General features: G+C 40.5%; 2 long non-coding RNA genes across 3 annotated transcripts in view; one reads left to right on the top strand and one right to left on the bottom strand.

Annotated features, from left to right (window-relative positions):
- LOC110395533 overlaps positions 1-23686 on the top strand; it is an 87235-nt gene that overhangs the window by 14983 nt on the left and 48566 nt on the right. The window lies entirely within an intron of this gene.
- On the bottom strand, positions 7631-23213 carry LOC110395535. Its single transcript, XR_002436443.1, has 3 exons — positions 23020-23213; positions 12768-12875; positions 7631-8375 (listed from the first exon to the last, which is right to left on the bottom strand). It is a non-coding gene; the product is annotated as an uncharacterized LOC110395535 (long non-coding RNA).

Here is a 23686-nt window from a genome sequence, read left to right as displayed (position 1 = left end):
GAAAGGGAAAGGGAAAGGGAAAGGGAAAGGGAAAGGGAAAGGGAAAGGGAAAGGGAAAGGAGTTTTGCTTGCTATGAACACAGCAGACCTTATATCTCTAGTTTGCTAAGTAAAATATATCCAAGCATCTGGAAGATCTGATCACGAAATAAAGAATTAGCAGCCTACCCTCACACTCCTATGAATATTTTCTGGAGGAATGGAATCCAGATTATTGCAGGGAATAATCAGGCTTGTTATTCTTCTGGAAAACACTTGAAAATTGAACTTCTCTCTCACTAGAGCTCAGCAAGAAAATCTGTTTCCATCTCTCTCCTGCCATCTACCCTTCCCCCCACTGCAACCTCTCACGCCTCAGAAAAACATCAAGGTTTCAAAATACGGCAAATATTCAGGATCTTGAACACTTGCATTCTGAAGTTTTGAGAAAGCCTGTGAATAGTCTTTCCAATGATTCCTGGCTACTTCATTCAAAGAAAGAGGAAAGGGAAGACAGGGATTATCCTATGCCATGGTTACAGCCTTTCCATGAACAGAGAATCCCCTTCCAACAAACAGTTTGCTGAGATGGATGAACTCCCAGGACTTTCAGTTCCTACACAAATATCTCTGTCATCCTAGTATGAATGAATAAACTTGACAACAACAAGAGGTCTCACTCTAGGTTAACCCTCCCCAGCATACCCCAATTGCTCAGGCTATAGCTGGATAAACTTTAGCTGCCTCAGACAGAATGCAGGACATGAAAGAAGGAAACCAGCCCTGAGTGAGAACCAGAAACTCAGGAGCAGCTGGAAGCTGCCAATGTGCCTAATGTATGCAGTGCCTCCTATTCACAATGGTCACTTGCACAGCTTCCCCTGATATCAGTAGGACTCAAACAGCTCAGTAGTTTTATACGTCCCAGCAGGTTCATCTGCAATATGGCCAGACTGGGCCTTGCATTTCTATCACCCAGGTAAGGATTATACCACAAGCCACAACACTGCATCACCTAATGGAAGATCTCCTGCTGGCCTCACTCTTGAACACTTTCATTCATGCTGAGCTGCACAGGCTCTCAAAAGCATGGATCCATGACCACACTCAGCATGGAACCCAGCTTATGTTGTGGTTTAAGTCCAGAGCCACATGTTTGAAGGTCACTGACCCAGATCCTTCCCTTCTAATTCCCTTCTTTTTCATTCCTCTATCCAGGAGATACTATGTTTGTGGGCTCCATCAGCACCAAGAGTTTATTTTGGGCATTTGTTCTTCCCCCTCTTTGTGTCATTCATCTCTTGTCCTCCTGCTGCTTCCTTATCTCCTGAGCTCAGCAGCCTGGAGCTCACACTTATTTCAGAAGTGGTGCTACAGCCATCAGCTGAAAGCATTTTTTTTTGTCCTGAGCCTTGAACATCTGTCAACAAACATTGCGGGGGAGTGCTTCTTACCGTAACAGGTTGTGTGGAAAAACACAGTACTGCTGTTCCCTCCTCCCTGCAATCTTCCCCTGGTTTGATAAACTTGAACTGTCCTTCATCGAAGGCCTAAAAAATGGGTAAACAGGGATCTTTATCAAGTCAAAATGAAGGGGAACATTTTAGGGAGTAGGCCACACAACTGATGGGATTGTGTGCCAAAGAAAACCCTCTGTGTTGGCTAGTTTAAAGGGCAGAAATTATTGCAGCAGGCTGCTGCTATCAAATCCACCAAGACATAACCTCATTTATTAGTCACCATATTGCCACCGATGAGAAAATGAATGGAAATAGCAAAGAAAATCAAGTTTTCAAAGAGAAGGTCTTGACATAGCTATGTGATGATCCCTTGAGTATGCACTGCCAGACTGTGGGGTCAGTTCTTGCCCAATACCTTGTACATGAGAGACAGCAGTGAGGAAAAATTGGCTTAAAACATCTAACATGCAACAGTCTTGCTTTATTCTTTCATTTACTGGCCCTCTTTAATTAGAGATATGAGGGGCAACAAAAAAAAAAGCTGCAAAACATAAATCATACCTCATGGGTAGGGGCAACTCTGGATTTTAACTGTAAAGTATTTGACTAAGAATAGTTTATTTAACCTCTAGGACCTATCATGAAGATGTTTTGCTGCAGTGAAGGAAAAGTAAACATTGCTACTTTGTTGAAACCATTTATTCTAGTGAGTGTCTTTCCTTAGGGTATAAGTCACCAATACCCTCCAGGCATCACTTCTTCCGGATGCACTCAGAGTTTGCACTTGCACAGTAAGCGTTGAGATTTTAGAAATTTCCCCAAAATCCAGGGCCACTACGGCAGGTCCACAGAGTACTCTGCGCTTGCTCTGCTCCACTTACTGACATGATCCAACGCACACTGAAATCAGTGTGTGACTTTCCATCCACTCCACTGAGCATTAGACTGGGATACCCACACCTCTGCCTGCCTGTGACTCCCCTGTGAACTCGGCTGAACCATATCCAAAAGTGGAAATTGATACAGGCACTTGGAGCTTGCCTGATGCTGGCTTAAAGCAGTCATCTTTGCCACACTGATATTCAGCTTGTTCCATATGTTCAGTTTAATGTAGACCTTGCCACTGGTGGGGTTTTTACTGATAAATGTTTGCTGTCAGGAACAGTATTAATCTCAGGAGCTGGCTTTCTGAGCTATACAACATGAGCAGGATCAGAGGAGCTCAACAGAGGTAAGGATTGCTGCTCCTCAAGGGTGCAACAAGACTGGGGGCTGTGGGGAAGCAGCAGTGGAGAAAGAAGGAAGGAAGGATAAAGGAGGAGGGAAAAATATTCATTCCCCTTCTTTCTTATTGCTTTCTGGACATCCTTTTCATAACTGGAATTCTGTTGTAGCAGTGAGATCCACCCACTCACACTGCTGTGTGTCCCAGTGCCAGAGAAATGCAAGCATGAGTAGATGATGTATTTGTTTTGTGTTATTTGTTGTGCCATAAATATGAAGACATGTTACTGTGTTCTGGGACCAAAGATGTTCATTTGCTGTTGCTGCCATATGAGGAAGAAAATAAAAACAGTGGGGAAAATCCAGAGGAAACACGTGATTGTATCACCCATGTGCTCTGCACAGGCACTATTTCCTCTCTTTCCTGAACCAGAAAACAAGATTGTAATTTCAGGTACCAAATCAGACCCATAGCCCTGCTGAAGGTGTTTAGGCTGTGCTGGAGCTGCCTGGCCTGTGCCCAGTGTTGGTAGGAGCTTCTCCCACTCAGGTTGCTCAGCCCTACACAGAGGCTGAAGCCCCTTAGCAGACATCATCTGAGGCATGATGATGCTCACACTGCTGGGCAGCACAGAGCTGGCAGCTCTCGAGCTGTTCCTAGTGGGGTGAGCAGAGCCCTCCTTTATGTCTGCCTTCTCAGCATTGCCTCCTCAGGCAGAGCAGAAAATATGGCCTCAATTTTTTTTTTCCCCCACAAAGCCTTAAATAACAGAAGGAATTTTAGAAAAAGTTAAATTGGAATGGCTCTGAAGGTTTGACTGCTATATCCCATCTTCTTCTTATCCTCAGAAAGATGAGACATGAATTTTTATTTTGTATGCCAATGTTAGTTTAATTCAACAAAAGTTCTTTGGCTGAGTGAAAAATGCAAAATCAGACAGTTTTCTGCATGAGAAAAAACGAATCATTGCTGCCTTGATAGCTCATTTCGTTTATTAAAACTGCTGGGCCAAGATTTATTTTTAATGAACTCTGATCAGTCACAGCCAGTGATTTCACAATTCATGTTAGTACTGTAGGCATTTGTTGCACTGCAAACAGCTCATTTGCTTATTTTCTGGAAGAATTTTTTTCATCTGCATTGAAATTGGTCACACAGGCTTTTATGGGATTTTTTGAGCTAAGTATTTTTGTTCCCATGGCTAGAGGCCATATGTCAGAACCCTTTATTGTCACTAAAGACAAAAAAAAACCTCTTGCTTTTATTCTGCTAAGGCCTTTCCTTTTTTTTCCTTTTTTTTTTTTTTAATGTTTACAATGCCTTGACATCCTGTCTCACTAAACCATACTTCATCCTTCTGCTTTTTCTAAAATACATATGTGTGTAAGCAAAACAACATACTTTACAGATGGGGAAAGATAACACATGAATCAAACTGCATGCCAAAACAGAGACAGTTGTAATGAAGGTTGTAGAACCATGTGTCTGCATTATATCTTAGTTATTTATTAAAAAGGAGCTGTGAAGTAGAAATCAAAGTGGTCTGTCTTGAACCAAAATCTAAAATCCCTTCAAAGACTGTCACTGGAATTGGAGCTCTTGGGCTGGCTGTTAGAATGGCAAACTATTATACTGAAGAGTGCCAGCACAAAAATGAATCCTATTGCTCTGTTTTTTTGTTTGTTTGTTTGTTTGTTTTTGTTTGTTTGTTTTTGTTTGTTTGTTTTTGTTTGTTTGGTTGGTTGGTTGGTTTTTTTTGTTCTTGTTTTTTTCCTTCATAAGTATTTTATAGTTTGGAAAAGCAGTAGATGGCTCATCAGGAAATGCACTTCAGGGCAATTACTGCATGCTTCAGGTGGTCTAAGCAACGCTTAGATGTAAATGATGTGAACTGTTGTGTATTTTGCTTGATGGTATGAGAAATCCCTTCCAAAAAATAATAATAATAAAAAATCAAATAGAGACGTAATCAGCTTGGAGAGAGATGTACTGTAGTCAGATCTTCGGCAGACTAACAAATTCTTCATCCATCTCTGACTATGGAGTCTGGCAGAGGATTTTGTCAGATTTCTTGGTCACACACTGGGGCTCAGGGCTGACACAAGGCCCACGTCTGGCCAGCAGCGCTGCAACTTGAGTGTCCCAGCCAAGTCCTTCACTTTCACCCTGTGTTCCCCGGGATCCAGGAGAACTAAACCACTCACTCTAGACAGTGTTTGCTTTGGTTGTCTGAAACAATTTTAAAGCAGCTGCTTGGCAATGACTGAAAAAAGAATGGAGAAAAGGCTCCAGTCCAAGAGAGAGTCAAGCCTTGCAGTGCTGGCACCAGTGGCCCATTTGGGGCCTACCTCCAGTGACAGCCCCCATCCCAACAGGGGTGACCAACTGCAGGGCCCACTTGGCCTCACCTCCTCCATCAGACACAGATGGCTTCTCAAAGGAACACCACTGCTTAAAGACATTAATTGTAATACAAAACCTGCACAGTTCACTATTTCAAGAGGATGTTCCAGCCAAACCTCCCCTGCTTCTTTTGCCTTGTCTCCTATAATGATGCAGCCTCATCTAACCTGAGAAACCGTAGCAATCAGATCATGCAATACCAACAACTGCTGTATCTTAATCATTCTCCACATCTTTACCCCTTATTTACTGCCTCAGTGTCCATGCTGAGGAAGCATTAACCTGCCCATAGGCAGTAAATATCAAGAGCAGCAGTGGTATCTAGCCATAGAAAAGAAGGGAACTGGACTGACACGTGGGTTGTCCATCTGTTTGTCTGCTTGGAAGCTGGGTCTGTGCCACAGAATTTCAGCCAAGATGTGAATTTGGAGAATGCTGGAAGTTTAATCTCTTCTACCCCCCGAGTTAAATCAAGAACATGTTTGTTTCCCTGTAGACTTCAGCAATAATAATGTTAAGTGGTTCTGTGAGATAATGAGTATCCACTAGTAATTTGAGTAAACTCTCAGGGAATGTAGCTGCAGCCCTGGCCTCTCTGTGAGTAGCCTGGCTTCAGTGAAGCCTCAAGCAGAGATTTGTCCCCTCTGCATCTGAGAAGAAGAGCTAGAGTGACATTCAAAGTGGAGCAAAGTGATGCCACTGAGCTGTTCTTGAGATATACAATCACCTTGTTGGTGGCCTTTGTCACATGGCAGTCACCTATAAATGTGTGGAAACATGAGCTGTCCAGACCTCATCCAGGTATCCGGCAGTTTTAGCTTATGATGTAGGCTTTGCATGGGTTTACATTTATGCAATACTACCTGAACAGTTGGTTCCTACTACATTATTTTAGAAAGAAAATAAAATGTACAAAAAAAAATTGAATACTTAAACTCCCATGTAACACAAATATTTGCACAGCAGAAACTTATTAAATAACTAGATCCATCTATCTAAAACACTAATATTTGCTTTAACATAGTAGTACCTAACACTTTAGGGATCTGGGAAAAAAAATAAGAGTTCACAGCAAAATGTATGGCAATACTTGTACCATAAAAAATAACACTGTTCTCAGATAACAAATCAGACACTCCTCTGTTTTGTTTTCTTACATTGGTGCATAAGGAGATCCTTTTATATGGGAATACCTGGATAGAGCTCTCATTCATTCTTATTTTTCTCTTACATAAAGCCTAATTATCTGTCAGATATGGGTTTTTCTTTTTGTCTTTCTTTTCCAAGTTGTTTCCTACTGACTCTTAAGGAAAAAAAATCCATTTTTCTCTTAATTTCTGGAGTCCTTCAGAGACAAAGGTTTGTTTTTTAAAATATTAAAATAAACACTATAAATTTCAGCCCGAGAATTTTCTGTGGATGCCAAATCTACAGCTGTAGCCAGTGTGACCAGATGTTCAGGGGCAAAAAAGATGACAACTGCTTCTGCTTAGCAGGATTCCAAGACTGTCACTACATCAGCACTCCAACACAGCCAAGGGATATAGGGCTAGAGTAAAAGCCACTGCTTTTTTAGGCACTTCTTTGCTCCAAGAATAGCCTGTTTAGTCTAACAGCGTAGAACAGTTGAGAAGCAGCAATAAAAGTTGCGTCGTTTGAGACGCACATGCAGAACGTCATTGCTGAGTTAAGGGATAGCCCTCCTAAACCTCTTCTCACATGGGTAAGCTTCTCGTCACTTAGGTGATCCCATTAACCTCCAGCAAGATACAAATTCCAAAGCAGACAGAGAGCTACCAATGAATTCCAGACTGTTTGTACCCGTGCTAGCTAATTTTTGGGAAACAAAAGGAAATTATATGGTTTGTTCAGGGGAAGACAAGCCATCAGGTAGGCAATAGCCTCTACACTGGAAATTTGGACTTTGTCGTTGCTTCTCCCAAAGTTAATCGTGACTGTGTTTGACCTGAACTAAGCCCTGCTTGGCTAATAGTATGTCTGACTCAATGAGAGAGAGGTCAGAAATGAGGAAGCACCCTGTGCTATGAGAACTTCATCAGTTTTGTGTTCCAGGGTTCATAGTTCTGCACTGACTGAGCTAAATCTTTAGGATACAGACCAAGGCTAAGTTGAAAACCCCAGTTCTCTCTCAAATGCTCAGCTTCACTCAAGAACAGAAGAAGAGCTCATAAACTTTTCAGCAAAACTCAGCTGAATTTTAAATATGTAACAAAACAGTTGTGGATGGTTTGGAAAGGATTGATCTCAAATGTGAAAGTATTTTGTGCGAAACTTGCAGATCTGTTTAAAATAGTGCAATAAATTCAGCACCAAAGTTGTTGAACAACTTATTAAACCTCACTTCCTTCTCTATCAAATGAACTGTTTACATGGGACAATTAGCCCATGACTCAGCAAACAAAACAAAACAAGAGTCCAGAACTCTTTTCTCCTTCCCCCAGTTTTTCAAAACATTGCCTGTGAGTATCATTAAAACCCATAGGAACTGACACAACTGTTTTAGTGCTCCCCATTGCCTTCTTGTCTTCACTTTTGCAATTTGACTTGTTGCTCTAATATTTGCCTCTTAATATCACAAATGACATTAATTAAGGTGGTAGGCTCCCCTTGCCAAATTTAACAAAAGAAAAAACATGCAGACATTGAGCTCTTTTGCCTAATGGGGCACATTTTCTCATTCAGAGCCAAGCTTCCGGCCAATCCATTGTGAAAATCCTAGCACAAGAAGAGCAGTTTTGCAATGGCAATCTGAATATGTAGTGTTTTTTTTATATAATATTATGATGATTTATTGTCCTTCTCTTTCTTGGTTTTATTCTTAACTTTTATTTTTACAATGATCAGATAATTTGTGTAAGACTATAAGGCAACATACATCATTTATTTTTGGCTTAACATTAGAAACCACACAGTCCAAACTCCTACTGTTTCTTGGGAGATTTTGTCAAGCAAGGACTCAGGACAGAGCGTGTGGATCTTCTTGAAGCGCAGGGCTGAGCAGTTTTCATAGTGTAAGTTGTGTTCACCAACAGAGCTGGCTGAGAATGAGTTCACAAAGGGTTATCTTGCCAGAAGCTGCATGCTCCAGTTACAAAAGGAAAGGAAGTTCCAAGGTGGCATTTTGGTCAGAAAAGAAAAAAAAAAAAAAAACACCTGGACCAAGACAATAGTTGGGTACCAGGAGCCCTGAACTTCAGTGCTGGAGACGTAGGTTTCTCCTCCCTGACAGGCAGAGCAGAGGTTTTGATATGAACGCAACATGCCTTCAGTCCAAGTCTTAGGTGCCTCTAGTATAAGCAAAGCAGCAAAGAAAAAAATTTAAATATATTAGGGAGCTTCTGCTTTCCTCTTGCAATGGCCATTTTAATGCTTTTGAGGCAGCACCTCTCCAGCACTTTCCTTGCAGTTTGCGACTGGGATCAGAAGGGCCGAATGTCTCACACCATTTTATTTCCAGAAATATACTGACACTGTAGAAAACAGAACTATGACATAATTCAGTCTTAATGAAAGTTCACACACTTCAGTAAATGTACAAATATTCTGACTGTAGTTGACATAATTTCTTTTGGAACTGATAGACAATTTCAGTATGCAGAACAGCAGAGCCCCTTCTCAAGTGATTTTTTCCTGCCATAAATTAACTCCCCTTTTTCCTCTCCCCATTGCAAATGTTAGACTAAATAATTTTAAAATGCCCAATAGATAATTCTGCCTGACAAATAATTTTAAAACAGCCAGAAAAATCTATGCAATGTAGCCTGGTTGAGCAACATGGTAGTTTAGCTATGAGGCTTCTGCATCGGTATTTAAGTATTTTGGGCAGGAACAGTACAATAGCTGGCCAAAGAGAGCTGGTTTCAGCAGACCCTGTATTGCTATAGCTGTATGTGTGGTATGTTAGCTACACAGCAGGCCCAAGAGGCCTTTCTGAATATTTGTTTGACACTGATAGATAATGAATGCTGGGAATATACAGGCCCAGCTCATCTCTGAAATAACATAACAGCCTCAAGCTGAAAACCATTTCACCATTCCCAAATGAATTTCTACACTTCATCATGCTGTTTCCTAAGCTTGGTAGCCCTCCGTCAGACCAAACAGCAATACCAAGCAGGAAAATACAGCCTGTATCTGAACATACCCAGCTCCCTTCCATGTGCGCACATCCAGTGACACTAGGCACAAACCTCGGGAACTGAAAGTGAGACCCAGCAGCCTCCTCCCCCCAGCACAGGGCAGCGCTGAGCAGTTTCACTTTCCGCTTCCACCGGCCTACGGAGCCGCCAGGAGAAGCTGCTCAGCCGGGCCTTGCCTCGCCCTGCGTGGAGACACCTACAGAGGACCCGTTCAGTGCGGCTGCTGGTGTGTGCAAACACAAGGCTGGCCATAAAATTCTGTTCTTTACTTAGGCTCCCTTTCAGCCAAAGAGCACTGTCCTTATCCTGGCCACACACTGAAGACAGACGCTGACATGCAAGCACGGAAATGCAACAGTACTTAGCTTTCAAAAATTCAGTGCAGGGCCTTCTCTATAAGTCCTAATCCTTATTTTGAAATAACTTATCCTTTCTTTGTTCCTTTTCTTGTCCCACCTAAGTTAATTCTGCTTAAATATTCATTTTATTGGTTTACATTGCACAACATATCAGATACTTGGAAGGACTACTACGTGAAATAAAACCAATAAAAACATTTTTGAAGCACAAATACGGGCCTTCTCTATCTGCTAGGCTCTAGCAATCTAATTAGTGCAATTCACTGCATCTGCGCTCAGACACTTCAAAGCAACTTGTAAATAAGTAGATCCCTCTCTCTCTACAATATAATGACACAAGAAATTGAATTTAACGGAAATTACTCTGTAAAAACAACAGATTATACCCCATGAATTTTACTCAGCAGCGTTGTCACCACCAAGTCATAGTAGCGTAACTTTGTGATTGAGTGTGTGCTCCATCCCTAGCTGGAGACAGTAACAAACAAGGATAAAGAGCATTGGGGCACTTCATCTTTTATTTATTTGCATTTTAGTATAGACATAAGCGTATACTACCTGGACAGTCAATCCCTTGAAAATCCTGCAGCAGTCAAAGAATACTCAGAAAAGTCCCAATTATATTGTATTGTCTTTGTAGGTGTGCAAAGCCCAGTTGAAACAAAGGCATGTGAAAGTCTGGCAGCTTTGGAAGAAGTTGCTTGCTCCTGGTTGTATGCAAGTTTGTTCAGGAACTAACAAGCTACAGCTTCAAACCAGTGAAAAGATAACTGGGAGGCAGGAGTTCTGCATAAATTCAGCAGAAAACGCCACATTCCCATTCACATGGAGGAAAGGAAGAATATTCTCTAAATACTGCAAGAAATTAAGGCCAGTAGTCATAATTTTAATATTTTAGGTTAAGAAAGCAAAAATAAATGCATTTTTCTTCATTCTGCTGGCAAAATGTGTAATCTATAAAATGGCTGTCCAGTCTCCTAAGAACTGTAATTACACCATAACTAATAAACACTAACTAATAAACATCCATCCAGTAGGAAGAGAAAAGCCAAGTCAACTCCAGCTCCTGAAGGTCCCAGCTTAATCCCAGTTCCCGTGGCAAAGCACAGAAGGACCTCTGGCTATAAGGACATCTGCCCTAGATTTCTAGAAATGACTAAAGGAGATCTGAATGCAAAATTCCTTGTAGTGGGCCTTGATTTCCATAGGGCAACCTGTCCTTTCTGAAAGTAAACTTCTGCACGCCCCAAGCTGAATTTCAAACACCATTAGCTGGTTCTAAATTGTAATGTAAATATGCAAAACAGCCACATACACAGATGCACAGATAACTGCATATACATACATGTGTTTGCAGACCCATCCTTAGAGGGAATTTGTAACATGCTCATATGGATACAGGTCACTTGGCCATATGGGATACTCATAAGAAGAAAACAGGGATTTAAATTGTGTGAACTACACAAATGCTGTCTGCTAATTCTGAACAGCTACAGTATTGGCTAAAATAATTATGTGAGATTAGAAGGATTAGCTGTTGAGATTTGGAATAAACAGATTCCAAAAACAGTGCAACCACTCAGACCACTCTACTCCAACACACGCTCATGCTGTGACTGCAAAATGTACTCAGGGCACAAGATCTCGAAAATACATGCAGAGGCAGTGGGAATTGATGCCGGATGCTGAATCTCTTCTCTGTCAGGAAGCTGGTATCATGAGTAGGGGATATTGACCCTGTCACTTTCATTACACACTTTCTTATGCTCATATGGCAACCCTGGAAGACAACGTGTCAGTGAATCTGTGCTAGCTATATATTCAGCCACAACTGCTTCAGCTAAGCGTCAGTATCTACAGGACTTAAGGCAGGGCAGTGAGCAGGAGGTGATCCTGTCTGGTTGGGAAGAACAGTGGTTGGCTCATGCTACATACGCAACAAGGAGATATTGCCTTGGAAGTGACCATGGGTCTCATCTGGCCTTTGTGTCTGATCACATACATGTGCTTTTTTGAAAAAATTCTAAATCCTGGAAATCAAAGTGCCTGCACACAGAAAGGGTCTCTTTCTTCTTTGATTTTACAAGATACTTGTTACAGAGAACACACAGATAACTCTCAAGATATTTAGTGTATTTTATTTTGTTAGCTTTAGCCTCTCTGCAATTTGTAGAGTGCCATTGTTTTTGGCACACACCCATGCTGGAGCATCACATGGGTGAAAAATCTACCCAAGTCCAAGTGCACTTACAGGAGAAGATTTCCACTACAAAGACCACATACAACAAGGTACAGATTGCAGCTGCTCACATGCAAACTTCTGAGTTTTGAGGGGCATCCATTTTGAAAAAAAATACCAGTGTTAGTGCTTGCAAGCTGGCAGAAAGCAATTTTGTTTCCTTTCAGAGCTTTGTAGTAATTAAGTAGACATTTCTTGGCTTTGGATTTGCTTTTAAAAGCCAGTTGGTCTCTCCTCTTTGCTACTGTCCAGTTAGATTATCTTTTATTGCATAATGGTATGTAATAACTTAAAAAACAAATGGAAATTCTTCTATTAACACAGGGGGAAAAAAAGCAACAGAAACCCTGCATGTATTAAGCATCTCTTTCATCAATCCACCCTTTTGTCCTGGACCATGACCAATGAAATAATAAAATACATCAATCTTTTTCAAAAAACAATGTAATTCTTGCAACGTCTAGATGGCTTCTGGGATTTGAGACTATTTATTATGGTTTTTGAAATGTTAAAACAATGTTTATGTAAATGAAAATATTTATCGAGGTTACTGCTGTCAAGTACCCAGTGAGAAACATTTTGCATTCATAGTGGACCTTGAGCAACAACAGCAACAGAAAAAAAAACAGCAGCCAGCAGTTGGGACAGGCATAAAACACTACATAAATCTAAAAAAACAATAGTCAGGATCCTGCTGCAAGGGACCACCTGGTGCTCCTAGTTACACAGAATTAATTCCCATATGAAACTCAAAATTTTGCCCTTGGATTATAATTTTCAACTACAGAAATTAAACCGTAATAGTTTTTCTGACAAGTAGCAATACTATTTCATGTCATCTGTAATGAGTCTGTCCATAAAGGCAGAGGTAAGGGACTTCTTTTAGCATTTCAGTATATCAGAATTATCCAACATCACAAGAAATAATAGATATCAGCTTACCTTCCATAGGCTACTATGATATTATAGGTCTGCAGGTCACATGAAATAAAGATGCTACTGTGCTCAGACCAAGGGATGATGTTCCATTAGCCTTATAAAAGGATCTACCTAGATGGGAAGAATAAAGACAGTTCATCTAAGTCAGTATTTAAATAGACTAGCAAATGCTTTTGAAAAGCAGTGTTGTTCAGAATTAAAGTAGACATTAAAGCAGGATTAAAGTAGTTCTTATTCAATTTAATTTGTTGCACTTCCAAGTGATCTATCAAGTGATGACAAATCAGAACCTGTTTCCATTTTGCAAAGCTTGAAGAGGACAGCGTTTGAGATCAAGTTACAGGTAGACAGGGTTTTAACACTAGTGTCCACTTCTGGCATGTGCTCCTTGGCTGAAACAACTGAAACCAGTGAAGAGAAATTATGTATGCTCATTTGTTTATCAGATTGAGCTAATACAATTGGCATAAATCTTCTTGGAAAATGGTGATGTTACCACTGTTACTCAATCAAGAATAAATTATAATTCAGAGTAGCGGAGCAGTTCACACGCAAGCAAGAGGAGAAAAGAAAGCATGGAAGCAGCGCAGACGTGCTCCCTCCTTCCAGCACAGAACTGCTCTCTGTGCAGCACTAGGCAAGGTCCTCTCCTGTTTTCCTCAAGGCAGGCCCCCACCTCTGTCAGAAGGCAGCTGCCTAGCCAAAGGCCTCAGGTCCCCATACGTTTTTGTGGCTACAGCAGTGGCCTGTACAGGCTTTACCCTGGCTGCTTCATCCTCCACAGCCACTTCTGCTGACCCAGATGGGCCAGGTAGACTAAAAAATTCCATATCCAAAAAGAAATAAGCGTGTTGTCAATGTCTTCAGGACCTGCCCATGGTGCCTGGACTGCTCTGCCTAAGCAGTCCTGGAATAGTTGGACCCAAACCTGCAACAGGCATGTCAGGACATGTATCATTACAGATGTTAGACCATGGATGGTATCAATGCATCTAGTCAGATGATTAGATTGTAGGGTAAACAATGCTAAAGGTCAGAAAATAGAATTTCCCCTTGCAGCCATCTGCAAAATGCACTTTTTTTTCCCCAAAAAGTAGCATTTTAAATAATACGTAATATATATGTATATGCAAGTGTGTTTCCACATACACATATACACACACACATATTATAGAATCACCAAGGTTGGAAAAGACCTCTAAGATCATCCAGCTTGACTGCCCACCTATCACCAATATTTCCCACTAAACCATGTCCCTCAGTACAACATCTAAAGGTTTTTTGAATACCTCCAGAGATGGTGACTCCACCACCTCCCTGGGCCAGTTCCAGTGCCTGACCACTCTCTTGGAGAAGAAGCATTTCCTAATGTCCAACCTGAATCTCCCCTGACATAAGGTGAGGCCATTCCCTCTAGTCCTATCGCAAGTTACATGGGAGATGAAGTTGACCCCCACCTCACCACAACCTCCTTTTGCATGTATATCTGCCAATTTGTGCCTATGACTCTATTCATGTGTGTCTGTGTATGCATACTTACAACGTGTAGATTAACACTCTTTCACATATAGGCTAACATAGTAACCGAATTCACAGTGGTGCTAGAATTTCATGAGTATTGTTAGAGAGTTCTTGCATTTCTATTTCTACCTATGGTTGGGTTCTTCAACCTCATAAACCATTTTCTCCCCCTACAACAAGGGGAGTATATATACAGTAAGGATTGCATCATGAGAATGATGAGAAAGATGCCTAGAAGAAAATGAAAGTGTAAAGCTATTCAACATTCACTGCTGGGAAGTGGCCACTTGATTAAATTATAGTTACATTCAACAATTTAAATGAACTCTACTTTTCTGAGAAAATGTCAAATTTTGAAATAAGGTATTTAAACATAAAAGTTCTTCAGTTAAGAAATGTATTTTCCAGTTAGTAAACAATTCTGACTGAACACAGTCCTCACAGCAAGGGTGGCCAAGCACAGTGGCCAGCTGCCCAGAGAGGGTGTGGAGTCTCCATCCCCAGGGGTTTTCAAAACTAGGTTCAGTACAGCCCTGAGCCATCTCCTGCCTTGGGCAGGAGGCTGGACTAGCCCACCTGACATTTTTTATGAGTCAGAGATTTTGAGCTGATTTCCACACTGAAAAAAAACATAGTTTATGCTTGCTAGCCATATGGCATGCTTTTAGGACTTAAAACATTACAATCTCTCTTACGCAGTCTTCAGTTAGAACTAGCATACTTTTAAGCTTTCAAAGGATCCTAAAGGATTCCTGTCCTCAGTTGTCATCTAATCTTGTTGTTAGCCATGTCTGATTTATTACTTTCTGGACAGCAATAGGCTGAAGGATGGGGACCTGTCTGAAGTGGTCCAAGCTTTTGTAACTTTCACAGTTTCACTGAAGTCCATTAAGTGGGAGCTAGCAGTAAGGCCCTCAGAAATTCAGCTACTTCAACATCTCATTGAGGAATAAATAGAAGGACATGCATCAGTTGGTCCCTGTCCTGCTCCCTCACAAAGTGCTAGGTGTAGACTAAGAAAACTGATCTACAACCCAACCTTCTTCAGCCATAGAAGGTTTTGAGGTCATCACTGTGATGATACTACTGTCTAGAGTTTGGAGCACCGCAAGGAGTGTGCAGGGAGACCCTAAGGTCTGCAACAAAGGCTGAGGAGGTGGCCTGGCAGCACCATTCTCAGCTCAAGATTCCATATCTCTCTTCCCATCCTCTCAGGAAGACATATCTTGACCTACAACTTGAGGCAAGGCTGACTAGCTTCGGATTAACATACTCAGTGCATATTTCATGCAGTGTTCATGTGCAAGCCATGCAGCAAGCAGGGCAAGCTTAAAAGATATAACAAAGTGACTATGCATCTCAATGGGTCCATTGGGAGGATTTTTGAGAGCCACCTTGCTGCTGAATGGATGAAACGTGTGGCTCATACTTCAGCCACTCTTCACATTTTTCTTGACACTGTTCTGGTTTTTTTTTGTTTTTGTTTTTTTTTTTTTATCTCCTGCGTTTACTTCACTTCAGTATTTCCCATCTTTCATGTTCCACTTGTGCAAACAAACAAGGCATAATATTAACACTAAGTCATTAAGCAAAACTGTGGCCCTGGCAAAAAGGGCCATTTTCAAAGAGTGCTGGCAGAAAAATAAACATGGAAGAAAACAAAGGAGGAGCACTACCTTTTTTCTCTGAGCTGCTGAACTTGTCTTTGATCTCACTGGAGATCATTTTTATCCCTAAGAGGCAATTAAACCTCAAATGCAAAATGAAGGGAATGACATCATGAGGTTTAACTAGAAACTGTGTATTTCACAAGAAAAAAGAATCATACAGTTCAAAGAAGGAAAAGTCTGACATTCTTCTCACACCACGGTATTGAAGAGAAAATAATTCATAAGGGAAGTAGTGCAAAGAAATGAGCAGGCCATCTCCAGCCCGTAAATGCTATTTGTTCTGCCCTTCTCCAACATGAGATCAAATGATTTGGTAACTGCCAAGAAAATTCTGGCTTGTGCAACACCATAAAAGCAGGAAATTTCAGTAATGAAAACATAATCCTGCAAGAAAAAATAATTACAAAAAAAAAACAGGAAAAAAAAAAGAAAAAATGCAGCTCTAAGGAAGGAGTAAGAAATATATGGAATTGCAGCACCTTCCCAGCACCTGTTAAACACAGCAGCCAAACCATGTAGTGTATGATTTTTTTCCCCTTAAGGGATCAATATATCTTAGTTTGTTGTTTTTTTTTTTTTTTATTGACAGCGACTGCTATAATATTCTTTTTTTTTTTTCCTCCATACACTCATAACATTCTGGAAAAACAATTCACTTTGGGGACTAAAATTCTTTACATCTGGTTCCAGCTCAGAGACATTTCTGGAAATTTGAACAAGATGCTGTCAAGTATTTCTGAATTATATGTAGATGTCTGTCAAAACATACATTTAAGTTTTTCTTTCTTTTCTCATTCACAACTTAAAACTAATTTTTTTTAACATAGTTCTCTGTTATGCCTATACACTTTTTATGGACAAACAAATGAGCTCTTCATAAGTGAGTTGAGAACAGTTTTTATGTATAGCACAGAGGTATATTAGAAATATTCAGTTAAGGATTGTCAGGACTGCTGTGTGCAGTCAGTAATTTTAGAAGATTTCTATGTCAGAAAATCCATTTTTCCAGAGGTTCATCAGTGCTGAGAGGCCACAGTGAAATTTTTTTGTTCATGTATAAAACAAAGGGAGGTAAAATAAGCAGAAAAATCAGCACGTCACACCTCATTTTTAAAGTAAAAAATGTAAGACTATCACAAAGTCACTTTTCAAAAAACAATGTCATGTTCAAATATTGAGGCTTTCAGGCTGCGTCAATACTGAAAAAATATTTTGCTGGTAACCTAGTCACAAAATAACACACGATTCATTGAAAGCAGGCTCTTGTCAATGTTATTGAAATTAAAGTTTCTTTAAGGAACTTGTAAGACCTGGAGATTCTTTCCTCCTTCCTGCTGAACTGGAAATGTCAGTGGCTATGAGCACAGGATGTACAGAGGCATAGAGACAGACCTTTGTCAATAATTGCATCTGTAAGGTCATAGCAGTGGGCAGAGGTGGCCTGGAGAGCCCTCAGAGGTGTCCCACAGGGGCCCCAAAAACCACTATTCACAGCAAAATGTGTCCCTGCTCTTAGTACGAATGCTTTGTGATTTTCAGAGACCACAAGAAGTCAAGTCCTTAACTTTAAATTTTGTATCTAAGCCGAGACAGGTTCATCAAGATCAAAATGAAATGCCAGAGGAGAGAGAGAGAGAGAGAGAGGGCCGTAGACATCTGGGAAAACCAGTCCTTACAGAAGAAAAGAGCTCAAATTCCCCACGGACAGTCTGGCTTTCTGTTTTGAATGCCATTCACTTAAATTGGTTGCCTGGCGTTGTCATATCTGCTATAATTGCAGCAGATTGCAACTGCAGAAACATCTCCTGCATATAAACCCTTTTATTATGGCATATAAACACAACATTTCCAGTAATTTAGGGGCAGCTAAAATCTCCTATTCCTTGGAAGCTGCCTCCCCTATAGTAGTTCATGAAACATCACTGGAGCAATACAAGACAGTGAAGTACAGTAGTTACTGCATTAGAAGTTGATGTCACTAGCTATAAGCTCCTACTTGCATTTAAAAAAATCCAGCTTGTTAAAATCCAAAAGAGAAATATACAGGAACATGCTCAAAGTTCAATTAAAAAACACCCATAGTGTTTGTTTTTGTCTCTCTCACTGAACTACAGCGTCAATCTGACAAACAGTTTCTGTCTAGCCTGCTAAACACTTGCAATATATAAAATTTCTTAGCATCCTTTGAAGCAATAACTTGTTTTTAAGAAAGACTAGGTTCTTTTCCGTGATATTCTTTCATACCAACTTTAAAGGCACTGTGATTTATGGGAAAAGAGGCCCAGGGTGAGCAGCCTGAAGCCACCAAATCACAGTGATCTCACTGTCACTAACTTTTGCAATAATTAGTGTTTTTCAGGAAGAACCCTCTACCAGAATCATCTTTCATTATAAAGAGGTAAACTGCCAACTTCCATGTTTTCGGAAGGACTCTTGAGAGTCTGAAGTGAGTGCAGAAACCTTGAGGCAATTAAAAAGGGAAAAATTATGTTGATTCTCATGAAATCTTAAAGCTTAATGATTTCTTAGGATATGCTTCACGAGTTTTGATCTCACACAGCTGGCAGGACTGTACTCTTTCCCTAACTACAATGCGGCATCTATTTCTCATTATTTAATTGCAATATTTTATGCTTCAATAAAGATTCAGCCCTTGAAGTTACACAATTGTAAGAAGGATTTTTGGTTCCCCCTTCCCTCTCCTCAACATTGCAGACAAAATCTTGAAAGTGTAAAGCCTAAAAACCAGAATGTGAAGATAAAAAAGAGATAACATACTCTATTTATGTAAAGAATCTCTCAATACTTATACCATGTAGTCTTGTGGAGAGCCAGCTCATGGTTTTTGGACCCATGAGGTGAGCACTGTTGCTAGTTAGCACTTAAAGGAGGAACTGGGTTGCTTTCCTCTCACAGCACCTTGAAAATGAAAGTACTGCTTGCCAAAAGTGCCACATATTGTTTATATTTTTATATCCCTTTATTATGTGTACTACAACATTGCCAGGAAGGCTGCAGTCACAAGCCCATTCCACCAGCTACTGCACACAGCACAAGAGAGCCTCTTCCCTGATGACCCTATGGCCTAACTGATAGCCTGGGTCAATTTGTTCAATTAACAGCATTTTTCTCCAATCATCTTTGATAGCTTGGGGACACTAATTATGTTTCATCCAAGGGCAGCCCAAGATGCTCATCTAGGGGGCATGATTTCAGCCAGAAGGAAGTGGACACCTCATCCACCCCTGGAAGAAGCTCTAGGGGTGGCTGAGCACTTGCTCCAGACAGAGCTGTCAGTACATGAGGAAGGCAGAGGGCACGGCAGAACAAAATTTACAGACACTTTATATACTCCTTAGACACACTTACCATCCTCTAAGGGTTATGTACACACACAAACAGGGTAATCCAGAATGTAACCAAGATATGACGACGTCTACTAGCTATTAATGTAATGCCTTAGCCTTTCTATAGCCAATGAGATACTCCCATTAATTTAGATAGGGCAATTCATGACAGTACAAAGGTAGCATACATTGTGTCCCAAGTGGAAAAGCCATGCCTTTTCTCCTCCCCTCCCCCTTCAGAATAAACAGCACTCCAGAAGTATAGCTAACAAAAAAAAAAATTAAAAAAAATACACCCATAAAATAACAAGACAAGAACCAGTGGTATAAAACAGTTTCCAGCCCTGTCCCAATCAGGTTCAGCAGCTGCCAGCCATTCACAGGCTTTTCAAAGTAGCTCCAGGCCATGCCCAGATGAAGCACTGAAACCTGGAGAGCTGATAAGACAGGAGCTGGTGGTAGGGGCTGTCATCTGCCCAGCCATGAGGTTATTTATTTATAGAAAAGCCTTTGAACCAGACCATTACAGTTCAGTGTAGTAATAACAAGTTATAGTGAATTCAAAGAGTGGTAGGGTGTAGCACAGCCATGCATTATATACCCTGTTGTAAATGGTCTCTGAGGGAAAAGGCCTGTAATTTAGAGACATTTCAATGGCAAAACCTGGGTCATTGTAACAGATGCTTTTTCTTAGTTATTTTTATGGAAAAGAGAAACTGGCCTGCAAATGTCAGGCACTGTGTGTTTTCATTCAACCTTAGTTAGCTATGAAACCTCCTGGAGCTCAGTCTCCCTACACCAAATATTTGTTTTAAGATTAATTGTTCACACAGGAACTAAACAGCAAATTGCTGAATGTGAAGCTTCTTTCAGAGGAGATTTCTGTTCCTTCTCAGGATTGTTTTCTCATGTGTTGTTGGCTCTCTCAAATGTCCTGTCACCTTTGGGAAGCAGAATTCAAGCAGAATCAGGGAAATGGCTTTTCTGTTTGTTTTTAAATTTTATGCATGTATGTGTCGTTTTTATTATTAATATTACAGGAGAGCCTCAGAACTCTGTTCAGAGGTCCCTGTTGCAGCAGACTGCTTCAGTGCAAACACTCAGCAGATATCATGGCACAGGACACAGCCTGTGGAGTACAGCACCTACCCCAAGTAGGAGCCCTGGTGAGATTGAGAGCTACAGATAAACCAAACCACTCCCCTCCTAAAAACAACAACAACAAAACAATATGAGTAGGGAAGCAAAAGCTCAAACAGTGAAATCCTGGCTGCCTGAGAGTCAGCGGTCCAGCCCAGCTTTCTCAAGGCTGAGTATTTTCCCATGGTCTCTTCACCTAATCAGAGTGACATAACATGTCCTCTCACTCAGCTAGAGAACAAGGAGGAAAGTCTGCCCTCATCTAGCCCCTAGTTTTGTCAGACTGCTCCTTCAAAGCCAACCAACCACAACATCTAAGCTCTTGGGTCCATGCATTCAGTGTAGACCAGGATGTTCTGCTTTGTGTTGGCAAGCCGCACCTCAGACTCCCATCCAAGTCAAACGCAGACGTTCTCAATCTCAGCTAAGTCCCCGCGCCTTCAGCTTACATTTCTCTTCCACAGTTCATTTTCACTCCCTCTCTTCTCTGCACAGAAGCTAATCATCACAGATAGTTTCCCTCCTTTAGTCTGAGGCTGTAAGTACAGATGTCTCCACATGTATAGTCATCAAGTGGTACTGATGGTTGTTCACAAGCTCTGTTATGGGTGGAAGTCAGTGTATGGCTTCTAGCAGCACCAGAGAAAACATTATTTCACCAATATTAGAGTTAAAATGTCAGAGAAACAACAACCAATGCCAAACCAAAATATCAGAAACCAAAATGCGCAAAAGTAAGACTTCATAAGATCATTGTGTGCTTCTAGGTTATCACTGCTAAATAGGAAATTAAATCTGAACATATGTAACACAAAATTGTTTCCCTGTCACTAAATGAATTCTTTTCAAAAGAATTTAAGATCTCATCTCCATCTGCCTAGCATTTATTGAAATTCTATCCAGAAATAAGGCCAAATTTTATCTGCGTGATCATTCTCAGTTCTCTTATCCAAATTTTCTGTTGATACAGAATACTCAAAACAATGAATTGGAACCCACATTTGAGAACAGCAAGATTTCTTTCTGCTGTTCATGGATTATGTTGATAGACTGAATAAATTGATAAAATAACATGAAGGGAAGTATTGACAAAACCATCACTTTTATTTACACTTTTCTTCTTTACAAGAATTCTTTGTAGCCCTTATTCTCCAGCTTTCAACAGTCCCATGGTTCCCAAAACCAACATTCAATATCAGAGTTTAGCATAAAATTGAGATTTTACCACCCAAACCCCAAACTAATGAAAAAAAAAATCATGCCTTTAAAATGGTGCAGAATAAGCTGCTAGCATCTTTTGAAGATCTATCAAATCAAGCATTACTCGTGGAGTACTGATTACTTTAAACTTACAAACTTCCTTTTTCTAAAATAGTAGAACAACACTGAAGATTACCAGTCCATTTACCTACCCACAACACCAGACAAAAGGAAAAGCATCAACAGTAAATATTAGGTGTTTAGAGGAAATATGAGTGTCAGGCACATCCTATGGTGAGCCTGATACTCATTTATGATAAATCACTTCTTCATTACTCTGTGAAGAAATCTACCCAAAATTGAATACTAACATTAAATGAGAATTCAACTTTCTATTATTGAAACCACAGGCAAAACCAACTAAACAAACAGAATCAAGACACCATTCAACAAGACATTGTTCCAGATAATAAGCAGAAAGTGACAATTAACCACTCCTCTTACGATACTTAGTTAAACCCCTATGGTGTTGCATATTGGTACTAGCATTCTCTTTTACAGCAAAAAGACTATTTAGATGTATTAACTGTGTCAAAGGAATGAACCACTGATCCAATTTCACATTCACTAGCACCAATTAAATGAAAAACATGACAAAGCACTGTGACAACATTGACGTTAAAATCACAGTCCAGTCAGTGCTCAGCATGAGTTAAAGACCTTTGCAAATGCACCCTCTGGATGAATTTCACACACAGATCTCTGCTAAAGTCTCCCCGAGCTCAGCAGTACGATTTAACACTACACCAAATATGCGTTGCATGTAGTTCCAGTAAAAATAACTCAATTTGCACAAACAGTCATTCAACAACATGTTTTTCTACCCAACGTCATGTTAATATTGTTATTAAATAAATGTATGAGGTGGTCAGAAATAAATTGCTAGCAACCAGTACTCTCCAGACTGTAATGCAAGTTATTAACAAGAAAACCTTAAAATACATTTCTTATCCTCTATAGTCTTCTGAAATAAAAGCCAGAGAAAAAAACGCATGCAAAGTGATTTGATTTTGGCATAGCTAGATGCTGGGATTCTCTGTATGGAATTTTACTTAAAAATAAGTGATTTTCACAGTTGTTGAAAGTGTTTAAGTAAATCTAATTGCTGTGGGTGCCATCTTGGTCAGAGATCTGCATCCTAGAGATAAACATTATTTAAAGTACTCATTTTACACTCTAGAAGCTCAAAAACATGTCAAAATCAGGCATGGTTCCTATTCAAGATCATGACTGGAATCGACCCAAATAAAAAAAACAAGTGCAGCTAAAACCATACAGCTATTTCCTGCATTTGTGGGTGAATGTGCCAGCCTTTACCTTTTTTGTGTTCCTAACAGTAAAGGGATTTTCCGTACTTCCTTGTTGATCCTCCCTTTTGCAGATGAAGCATGCAAGGAGCACAAAGAGTCAATAGAAACAGCAGCCCCAGCCCTGGCATCAGAGCAAGATTGGCTTGTGTATAGGAGAACTTTGAGCAGGATGATAAGGAAGCTTAATCATGCCTAATCAGCTGCACTCACCTACCCCACTGCAGCACAAAAATCCCGGAAAACCAGGTGCTCCAAGGCAACACAGGGCAGGGAAGCTTGTGCCTGTGATTGAATCAGGAATTGAAACCTGCTGTGGCTCATTCCTCTTCATTATCTGCCCAAGGAGGTCTGCATGACTGGGTTGTCTGTAGACAGTTAATCTTTAACTTCTGAAGTTAGGTGTGATGAAGCCAATCTGAAGTCATTATGAAACACAAAAAACACAGGCTGTACCTTCCAGACCAGGGCTGGTAGGAGAGTAGCACACTGACAGCAGCACCCACCAGGAGAATCTAAATGGGCCATTAAATTCAACACATGGCCTCAACACCATCACTTAATTTTCTTCAGGGTTTGTAGTTTTTCTTAATTTTCAGCCCTGTTCTGTAGACTTCTACAGGTCTCAGACTGTACTGCTACATTGTTCTAGGTAACATGCTTCCAGTCATCCTACC

This window comes from Numida meleagris, chromosome 3, assembly GCF_002078875.1.
Source record: "Numida meleagris isolate 19003 breed g44 Domestic line chromosome 3, NumMel1.0, whole genome shotgun sequence".
Taxonomy (NCBI): Eukaryota; Metazoa; Chordata; class Aves; order Galliformes; family Numididae; genus Numida; species Numida meleagris.
The sequence above is the reverse complement of the archived record's forward strand: the minus strand, read 5'-3'. Positions and strand labels throughout refer to the sequence as shown.